This window comes from Bidens hawaiensis, unplaced genomic scaffold (assembly GCF_021521415.1).
Source record: "Bidens hawaiensis isolate Kalapana, Puna unplaced genomic scaffold, B.hawaiensis_p1.1 tig00023389_1, whole genome shotgun sequence".
Taxonomy (NCBI): Eukaryota; Viridiplantae; Streptophyta; class Magnoliopsida; order Asterales; family Asteraceae; genus Bidens; species Bidens hawaiensis.
The window spans coordinates 288,680-299,733 of NW_027493659.1; positions in this window are offsets into that span (position 1 = coordinate 288,680).

Here is an 11,054-nt window from a genome sequence, read left to right on the forward strand (position 1 = left end):
AACTTAAAAATAATAATACTCAAGTCTTAAATACAATATGTTAACAATAAAGTATTTAAACAAAATTTCGATTTTGGTTCGGCTCTTGACTCGGGATGAAACCGAGATTGGTGGCCACATAACCAATACCATTGAACTATCAAAGATGATTTGGAAACAAAACGTAAGTAAGGACTAAACAATATTAATAAGCATAAATAAAATTAAAGCATAAATTAAAGTGTTTATCTAGGACTATAATAGTCCTCCATGAAGCATTGCCTTGTAGCACGACACTTAAACGAACCGTGACTAGAGAAGTTAAATCCGAAGGAAACAAGGGGTGTATATTATATATATGTTGCAACATAAAGCTTTAATTACCAAGAATTAGTTAGAAGCAAAGATTAGTATTAGCTTGACCTTGAGAAGTCAAATTATCAAGAACTTAAAGAAAGAATACTTAGATCTAGATCGGGGAGAGTTTGAGGAGAGTGAGCAAACCCAAATGGGATGCTTTGGCCTTGTTTATATAGGGAAAGAGTGAAGGGTTAGCCATGGTGTTGCTTTTAAGAAGTTTCATGCATTTGGATGGTTTAAGTTGGTCAAACAAGGTGTAAACAAACAAATATAAGTCAAACCCAATATTTCATTAATAACAACGGATCCGAAAGATTAAAACAGGTCGGGTTTTTGATACAAATATAAATATAAGTTAAACCGAAAATGATGAATGTTACAGTCTTCCCTAGTTTAGGAAATTTCGTCCCGAAATTAAGGAGAATCCGTAATAAACAAGTGCGTATCCTTTTCCTTCATAGCGTCTTCTCGTTCCCAAGTAAATTTAGCGCCACGCCGTGATTCCCAACGGAAGTTAACTAAACGGATGCGTCTACGTTTGTTTCATTTCTCAATGCGGTACACCATTTCAACGAGTTTTTTGATCATTTGCAAGGTTTCATCGATAGTACTTCGTCGAGAGGTATGTGAAGATTACCTTCGGCTAAGCACTTTTTGAGGTTTAAGACATGAAAGGTTGAATGAACATCGGTAAGTTCTTGCGGTAATTCGAGTTTATAAGCTACATTTCCAATCCTTTCGAGGATTTTGAATGGGCCTACAAAACGGGGTGCTAGTTTTCCTTTATTTCCAAAACGGACTACCCCCTTCCAAGGGTATACTTTGAGAAGGACAAGGTCTCCAACATTGAACTCGAGGGGTTTTCGCGGTTTGTCGGCATAGCTCTTTTGGAGACTTCTAGCAGTGAGGAGATTTTTGCGGATTTGATTGAGACGATTGGTGGTGTCTTGGACCATCTCGGGACCGGTGATTTGGGTTTCACCAATCTCGTTCAAACAAATCGGAGAACGACACTTATGACCACAAAGAGCTTGGAAAGGAGCCATATCAATGCTAGAATGATAACCATTGTTGTATGAGAATTCAACAAGCGGGAGATGAGAATCCCAATTTCCACCAAAATCAAGAACACAAGATCGAAGAATATCTTCAAGGGTTGGATTGGCCATCGGTTTGAGGATGATAAGAGATACTAAGATCAAGGCGAGTGCCCAAATCTTCTTGAAGCGATTTCCAAAAACGGGAGGTGAAACGAGCATCACGATCGGAAATAATGGTCAACGGAATACCATGGCCGCATACAACTTCACGAACATAGATTTGAGCGAGTTGTTCGACAGAGTACTTCTCGCTGATCGGGATGAAGTGAGCCTATTTGGTTAATAGATCAATGATGAACCGAATGCTATCATTTTGCTTTTGAGTGGGGGTAATTTGGTGATAAAGTACATAGCAATGTCTTCCCATCTACAGACGGGAATATGGGGTTTCTGGAGTAAACCAAAAGGTTTTTGATGTTCGGCTTTAACCTTTGAGCAAGTAAGACATTTTGAGACATAAAGTGCTACGTCCTTTTTCATACCCGGCCACCAATAAAAAGATCGAAGATCGAAGTACATCTTATCCGCATCGGGATGTACGGAATATCACGACATATGAGCTTCGTCGAGAATAAAAGTACGCAGTTCATCACGATCGGGAACCCACAAACGATTGAGAAAATAAAGCAAGCCATCAGGTTTGGTTTAGTGTTGACGTTCAACTCCACATGAAATTTCGTTGTACATATTGCCTTCATCAATGAGGGTGCATTGGGCTCGATAGATGCGGTCTTGGAGATCGGTTTGGATGATGATGCTATGAAGCATAATGGATTTGACATTAACTTTACGACTAAGGGCATCGGCCACGGCATTCTCTTTACCGAGATGGTAGCGAATTTTGCAATCGTAATCACTAAGTAATTCGGCCCATCGACGTTGTCTTATGTTGAGATATTTTTGGTCAAAGATCTGTTGAAGACTTTTATGATCGGTGAATACAACACCTTTTGTGCCATAAAGAAATGTCTCCAGATTTTGAGAGTGAAAACGACGGCACCAAGTTCGAGAGCATGAGTCGTGTAATTCTTTTCGTGAACCTAAAGTTGCCTTGAGGCATATGCGATAACTTGATCTTGTTGCATGAGAACGCAATCGAGACCTTAGTTGGATGCATCGCAAAATACCACAAAGTCATCGTTTCCATCAGGAAGGGTTAAAAAGGGAGTGTTGCAAAGCATATGCTTTAGAGTTTGGAAAGATTCTTCTTGTTTCAGTCCCCATTCATAAGGTTTTCCTTTACGAGTTAGTGCGGTGAGGGGTAACATGATTTTGGAAAAGTTTAGAATGAATCGCCGATAATACCCGACCAAACCAAGGAAGGATCGGACTTCCGTTGGTGTGGATGGAGTTTTCCAATATTTTACGGCCTTGATTTTGGCGGGATCAACATGAATACCTTTATCATTGACGACGTGACCCAAAAATTGAACTTCTTTTAACCAAAATTCACATTTGGAGAACTTCATAAAGTTGTTCTTTTCTTAGAAGGTCCAGAATGGAACGTAAATGATGCTCATGTTGGCTTGGGCCTTGGAGAATATGAGGATGTCATCGATAAAAACAATTACGAATTTGTCCAAGAATGGTTTGCAAACGCGATTCATGAGGTCCATGAATACCACAGGTGCATTGGTTAATCCGAAAGGCATAACCAAGAATTCGTAATGTCCATATTGAGTACGAAAAGCGGTTTTAGGAATGTCGTCTTCATGAACATGCAATTGATGATAACCCGATCGAAGATCGATTATGGAAAAACAAGTTGCGCCTTGGAGTTGATCGAAGAGGTCGTCAATTCATGGCAAAGGGTAACGATTCTTGATGGTTAGTTTATTGAGTTCATGGTAATCAATACACATGTGAAATGATCCATCTTTCTTTTTCACGAAGAGGACGAGAGCGCCCCAAGGGGAAGAGCTTGGTCGGATAAAGCCATTATCGGAGAGTTCTTGAAGTTGGTTCGATAACTCTTGCAATTTCTGAAGAATCTAAACTGTAGGGAGCCTTGGCTATGGGAGTCGCGTGGGGCACAAGGTCGATTCGAAATTCAACAGGACGAGTGGGTGGGAGACCAGAGACATCTTCGGGAAAAACGCCAGGAAATTAACAAACAACGGGAATGTCTTGAATTTTCTTTTCGTTGGGATCTTTCACCACCGCTTGGGCTTGGAATGGGACATATTTTTGGTGTAAGTATTTACGAGATCGAGATCAAGACATGAGATTGAGTTTCTTGGGAATCGTTTTGCCAAAGACTTTGAGAATTTTGCCATTGACGAGCGGGATTCGAATGAATTTATCATAATAAACGACATCGGCACGGTGCAAAGCTAACCAATCCATACCTACTATGATGTGGAAACTTCCCATTTGCATCGGGATGAGGTCGATCGAGAATTCATGCTTGCAAAGAGTGAGGATACACTCGCGAATGACCGAATTGATGGTGATGGAACTACCATTGGCGGCTTCGATAGAGAAATGGCGAGAAAGTTTAGTGCGGGGTTCGGCAAGAATAGATTCAAATTTAACAGAAATAAAACTTCTATCAGCTCCAGTATCAAATAAAATTGAAGCTAAATGCTCATTTACTAAAAACTTACCATTCACCACATCGTTGGCAACTTGAGCTTGGTTGGAATTCATCATAAAAGCACGCCCTTGGTTGCAGTGGTTGACTTGTTGAGCCGGAGGAGGAGGGGGAAGAGCTTGCATAGCTTGATGGAGGGCTTGCATCGTTTGGAGTGGTTGAGCCGGAGGAGCCAAGAGTTGCGGGACTTGGGGTTGATAGATTTGAACTTGGTAGGCTTGGGTTTGGTTGTAGGGTGTGGGTTGATTTGGGCTTGGTTAACAAAAGCAAGTCGAGGACAAGAATTGCGGAAATGATTCGGATCTCCACAATTGAAACAAGCTCTAGGTTGAGGAGGAGTTTGAGCAAAAGGTGCGGGACGATTTTGGTTAGATGGAGCGAATCGTGGTGGAGCGGGTTGCCCACGAGAGGCTTCCTGACACACGTAGCTAAGGTGACCATAACGGTTACACTTAGTGCGTTGGCGGCAAGCGGAGTAAGCAGGATGATGGCGTTGGCAAGTGTTACACAAGGGATAAGAGCCGGAATACAGTTTTTGGTTTTGGAGTGCTTGGGATTGAGATTGAGGTTGTGATGGGTGGGTGACGAAATAGTTTCGGTAGTTGGGTTTGCTTTTCTTCTTGGAGTGGTGGGATGAGTTGGATTAGTTTATGGATTGAGGCCCCGGGTCAACTTTGGTGAGGGTTGATGGTTCGGGTGTACTTTTCTCATTGGGTTTCTTTGACCTTTTGATAGTGAAGGTACCATATTTGACATGGTTTTCGGAAAGAGCACCGGCTAGGGTAATTGCATCATGAAGGGTTTTCGGTTTACTACTCATCACCGAGTCGCAGATTTGTATAGGCAAACCGCCGACATAGTTGTCAATTGCCCGTTCGAGGGGAGTGACCAAGTGAGGAACCAAGAGACTAAGTTCATGAAAGCGGTCGGAGTATGCGGAGTTGTCATCACTCTCTTGCTTAAGTTCCCAAAATTCGGATTCGAGTTTTTGGAGTTCATGTTTTGGGCAAAATTTCTTCCTCATGACTTCATTGAGCTTGGTCTATGAGTAGGCCATAGCTACTTCCGCCCCATTGGCGAACATTTCTCCATTCCACCAAGTGCGGGCGGTTCCCTCGAACATGCTTGAGGCGTACGTGGTTTTCTTGGGTTCGGGGCATTCACAAAGGTGGAACACACTTTCCATCTTTCAAACCATTGTAACAAGGTAGTGGCACAATTCTTGCCATGAAACTGAGATGGGTTCGCACCGGTGAAAATTTTCAAGGCGAAAGATGCGGGGTTAGGTGTGATCATACTTATTGAGGTTCAACAACAACATAAAAATAAACACTCGTGCATGTACAGAATATGAGACATATAACACACAATAGAGCAAGTATTCTAAGTATTATACACCCTAGAGTGTGTGGTTTGAGGATAGAGTGTTATAAATCATTCTTGTTTTGAATAAGTATGCATGTTACCCCAAAGTATATAAAGAAAATGGGAGATGAATGTACTCACATGAAATAAGTAACTTGAAGGATAGTTTGCGATAAAACGGGGGAAGGGTAAGTTCAATGGGCAAGACCAAGATTAAAAAGGGGCTTGAGTTAGTAGATGGTTTTGAAAGCTTTAAAGTAAAATAACTTGACAAGTAACATAAATAATTAGAGTTGGAAGGCTAAAATGTAAATATATAAGGAATTAAAGTAATGATTTTTGAAAAGTAAGTTTACTCGAAGTCGGGTCTCGGTATTCAATTCATTAGTTTTTACTTAACCTTTGTTAAGTAAATTTTTGGGTATAATTGCAATATTGTAAAGTTAAATAGATACCAAAACGAGATTTCACGAGTGTTCGGATTTGTCGGTTCGAGTCTTGATAAGTGGTCAATCTCGAAGCCGATATTCCAAAGTATTAAATGTTATTAGATAACTCAATGAAATCAAAAGAATCTTAACCACGAATTAGTTAGAAACATAGATTAGTATTAGCTTGACCTTGAGAAGTCAAATTATCAAGAACTTGAAGAAAGAATACTTAGATCTAGATTGGGGAGAGTTTGAGGTGAATGAGCAAAGTCAAATGGGATGCTTTGGCCTTGTTTATATAGGGAAAGAGTGAAGGGTTGGCCATGGTGTTGCTTTTAAGTAGTTTCATGCATTTGGATGGTTTAAGTTGGTCAAACAAGGTGTAAACAAACAAATATAAGTTAAACCCAATATTTCATTAATAACAACGGATCCGAAAGATTAAAATGGGTCGGGGTTTTGATACAAATATAAATATAAGTTAAACCGAAAATGACGAATGTTATAGTCTTCCCTACTTTAGGAACTTTCGTCCCGAAATTAAGAAGAATCCGTAATAAACAAGTGCGGCTCCTTTTCCTTCATAGCGTCTTCTTGTTCCCAAGTAAATTCAGCTCCACGTCGTGATACCCAATGGAAGTTAACTAAAAGGATGCGTCTACGTTTGGTTCATTTCTCAATGCGGTACACCATTTCAACGGGTTTTTGATCATTTGCAAGGTTTCATCGATACGTACTTCGTCGAGAGGTATGTGAAGATTACCTTCGGCTAAGCACTTTTTGAGGTTTGAGACATGAAAGGTTGGATGAACACCGGTAAGTTTTTGCGGCAATTCGAGGTTATAAGCTACTTTTCCAATCCTTTCGAGGATTTTGAATAGGCCTACAAAATGGGGTGCTAGTTTTCCTTTATTTCCAAAACGGGCTACCCCCTTCCAAGGGGATACTTTGAGAAGGACAAGGTCGCCAACATTGAACTCAAGGGGTTTTCGCCGTTTGTCGGCATAGCTCTTTTAACGACTTCTAGTAGCGAGGAGATTTTTGCGAATTTGATTGATACGATTGGTGGTGTCTTGGACCATCTCGGGACTGGTAATTTGGGTTTCACCAATCTCGTACAACAAATCGAAGAACGACACTTACGACCAAAAAGAGCTTGGAAAGGAGCCATATCAATGCTAGAATGATAGCTATTGTTGTATGAGAATTCAATAAGTGGGCGATGAGAATCCCAATTTCCACCAAAATCAAGAACACAAGATCGAAGAATATCCACAAGGGTTTGGATTGTACACTCGGATTGGCCATCGGTTTGAGATTGATAAGCGGTACTAAGATCAAGGCGAGTGCCTAAAGCTTCTTGAAGCGATTTCCAAAAACAGGAGGTGAAACGAGCATCACGATCGGGAAATAATGGTCAACGGAATATTATGGCGGCATACAATTTCACGAACAAAGATTTGAGCGAGTTGTTCGATAGAGTATTTCTCGTGGATCGGGATGTAGTGAGCCGATTTGGTTAATCGATCAATGATGACCCAAATGCTATCATTTTGCTTTTGAGTGGGGGGTAATTTGGGGATAAAGTCCATAGAAATGTCTTCCCATTTCTATGATGACCCAAATGCTATCAGTTGCAACATAAAGCTTTAATTACCAAGAATTAGTTAGAAAAAAATATTATTATTAGCTTGACCTTGAGAAGTCAAATTGTCAAGAACTTGAAGAAAGAATACTTAGATCTAGATTTGGGAGAGTTTGAGGAGAATGAGCAAACCCAAATGGGATGCTTTGGCCTTGCTTATTTAGGGAATGAGTGAAGGGTTGGCCATGGTGTTGCTTTTAAGAAGTTTCATGCATTTGGATGGTTTAAGTTGGTCAAACAAGGTGTAAACAAACAAATAAAAGTTAAACCCAATATTTCATTAATAACGACGGATCCGAAAGACAAAAATGGGTCGGGTTTTTGATACAAATATAAATATAAGTTAAACCGAAAATGACAAATGTTACACTAGCTTTGTTTGCACACATATTGTTACATTGTGAAGTCGCAAACCCATTAAAGTTGTGGAAAAATCGATGGTGATCAATTTATGATGATATTACTAGGAACACGGAAATATCTGGTGGGAATGTAGGAGACTATGTCCCGGATGAGACATTATGTTAGTATGTTCTTTATGAGGCTGAATTCCTATTGAACTCACATACAACAGATTCATCTATAAAAAATTCGGTCTTCCAATGCCTAACACCGAACTGATTCGTCGCCTGAAAAATAGGCTACTGATGGAAGAGAAAAACTATAACCGTGAACATCTACTCCAGCAACACCATGAGTATTTACAGCAATTACACCCACAAAAACGTGTTGTATACGACTACGTGGTTTCAGCTTCAAAATCCAACACTCAAGTTTTAGTTTTTATTTTTGGTCATGGGGGTACGGGCAACAAATTTTTATGGACAACAATTACTAGTTATATACGTTCTCAGGGAAAGATATTGTTGACCATAGCGGCCTCCGACATAGCATCGTTGCTTCTCCCGAATGGCGGAACTGCACACTCACGTTTCAAAATCCCTATCGACCTAACTGACGAATCAAACTGTAATATCAGTAAAAACTCCTACTTATTAGAGCTTTTAGTCAAAACAGAGTTAATTATATAGGATGAAGCACCGATGAGTGACTGTAAATGTTTTGAGGCTCTAGACAGAACGCTAAAAGATATTCTTAACAACTATCAACAGTCATTTGGTGGGAAGTCAATTCTGTAAAGGGGCGACTTTAGACATGCCTTACCTGTTAAAAAAAAGCTACAAAATCGCAGATCATCTCTTCATCATTACCTCGGTCATACTTGTGGCCAAAGTTTAGAATTTTTAAGCTTTCACAAAATATGCGTGTGCTTAGGCCTAATATAACGTTAGACGTTGCAGCAGAAACTCAAAGTTTCTCAAATTAGCTTCTATGCATAGGCAATGGCTTATCCTGTGTCCCTGATGAGCAAGAAAATGAAAACTCACGAGTTATCTACATTCCAAGCAAGTTCATAATTCCGAATAATGCTAAGTCTATTTCTAAACTTATACGTTTCATATATGATGAAAATTCTTTAATCCATCCAACACCATCAGACCTAACACAGAAGGCAATAGTATGTCCAGAAAATGACACTGCCGACCACATTAATCAGATAATTCTTAACATGCTCCTAGGTGTTGCCACCCCTTATAGTAGGACCGATGTTGCAGTACCACATGCGAATGACAACACTGATATTGAGACAATCTATACAGTTGAATATCTTAATACCATTAAGTATTTTGGCTTCCCTGCACATCATTTACAACTTAAAGTTAATGTGCCAATCATGTTGCTAAGAAATATAAATCAAACCTCAGGATTATGTCATAGAACAAGACTTTTAGTAACGCAACCGTTGTCAAGCTAATGTAGGCTAGAGATATCACAGGAACAGTTGTAGGTAACAAAGTCGATATACCTAGAATTTGTCTGTGCCACGAAAATAAGGAACAACCATTCATTTTTAAAAGAACACATTTCCCTGTCAAAGTGTCTTATGCGATGACTATCAACAAGAGTCACGGCCAATCACTTAACAAAATAAGCGTTTATCTATCACATCCGTTATTTAGTCATGGATAATTTTACGTGGCGTTCTCGAGAGCGACATCACCAGAGTCTCTTATAATACTTATTGAATCTGACACTAATATTATGACCACCAAACAAAAAATGTAGTCTACTCTGATTTCCTTCAAGAAGTAGACATCACTTAGCCTAACATTACACGGTTTAAATGCATTATACTATACATATTAATATTAGGTAGCAAATAAATAAAGGTTCGTAGTTAATTATTGTTTTATACGTACTAATAATAATTAGGTAGTCAATAAATAAATGTTTGTAGTCAATTATTTTTAAGCATTATGGAAAATATTTACTCATTTTACTTAAACCAGAATAGATTTCTTAAACCAGGTAAATATGAGTATACAAAAAATCGTGGTGATAAAAGATGGAACTTATGGTCAACCGCTGTGTAACATCTCAGATTTTTTGTATTTGAATTCGTATTCGTTTACATCACTCAGGAATATATTTAGAATCTTTCATATTAATAAAATCTAGTATTTATTAGTATTTAACTTGATTTAACTAATTCTATATTTTAATAACTTATAAACCTGTTAAACAATGCTTGGAAACCTTTAAAATCCCTTAAAACAGCTAAAAATCGTGTTTATGAAAGTACAGGGAGTAATTTTGCCAACCTTTCTTATTTTCGACTAAATTAACGAAACTAAAGCTCCAAGATACTTCAATTAATGTTTTAAAACATACAAATTCACTTTCTTGTTATAAGTTGTCTTCTTCAATATTGTAGGTTTTTATCTCCTTTACAAAACCCTCAATCAGTTTTGAGATTGAAGGGACTTAGCGTGCCAGTTTGATCCTAGTCTGTTTAAGGGCATAATAGTCAAAATATTTGACTATTCGATTTCTCTATCTATAGTTCAAAATTAGCTTTCGGACCAGAAGACTTTCATGTTTATTTTGAGATTTTGAGTGTACTGACCAAAACCCGACTTCCGACTCCCTGTCCGGATTCTGGTTAGTACCAACTCGCTTATTTATTAAAAATATCATAACTAGAGTTCTATACATCCATTGATGTAAGGCCCCGTTATCGGTGCTCTACGTTGGACGTTGTATTTACTCATTAACATAGTTCTGAATATTAGAATTGATAAAAACTTTCGCGGAATAATATAGAAGTCAACCATTTATTACAAACATCCAACTTGTCTTTTTACGTACATAGTATTTCAAAAATCACGACAAATCTTCAGATGCCAGTCTCTTCTATCTTGCCATGTGTCCCAATCAAACCAACTGTCTCAATCTGTTAACCTGCATGCATACTAAAAGTCAGCTACGCTGAGTGAGTTCTAGTTAAATAAATAACTTACTTTACGTACACATACATGCCCGAAGGTACGCATTACATACTTAACCTGCTCGTCATTCTTTCATATATAAACATAACTAATCTTACATTATAAAGAGCATTTTGCACTACATACCTCGGATATTATTAGGGTCCGGTCACCCTCCATCCTCGGATATTATTAGGGTCCGGTCACCCACCATCCTCGGATATTATCAAGGTCCGGTACCCTCCATCCTCG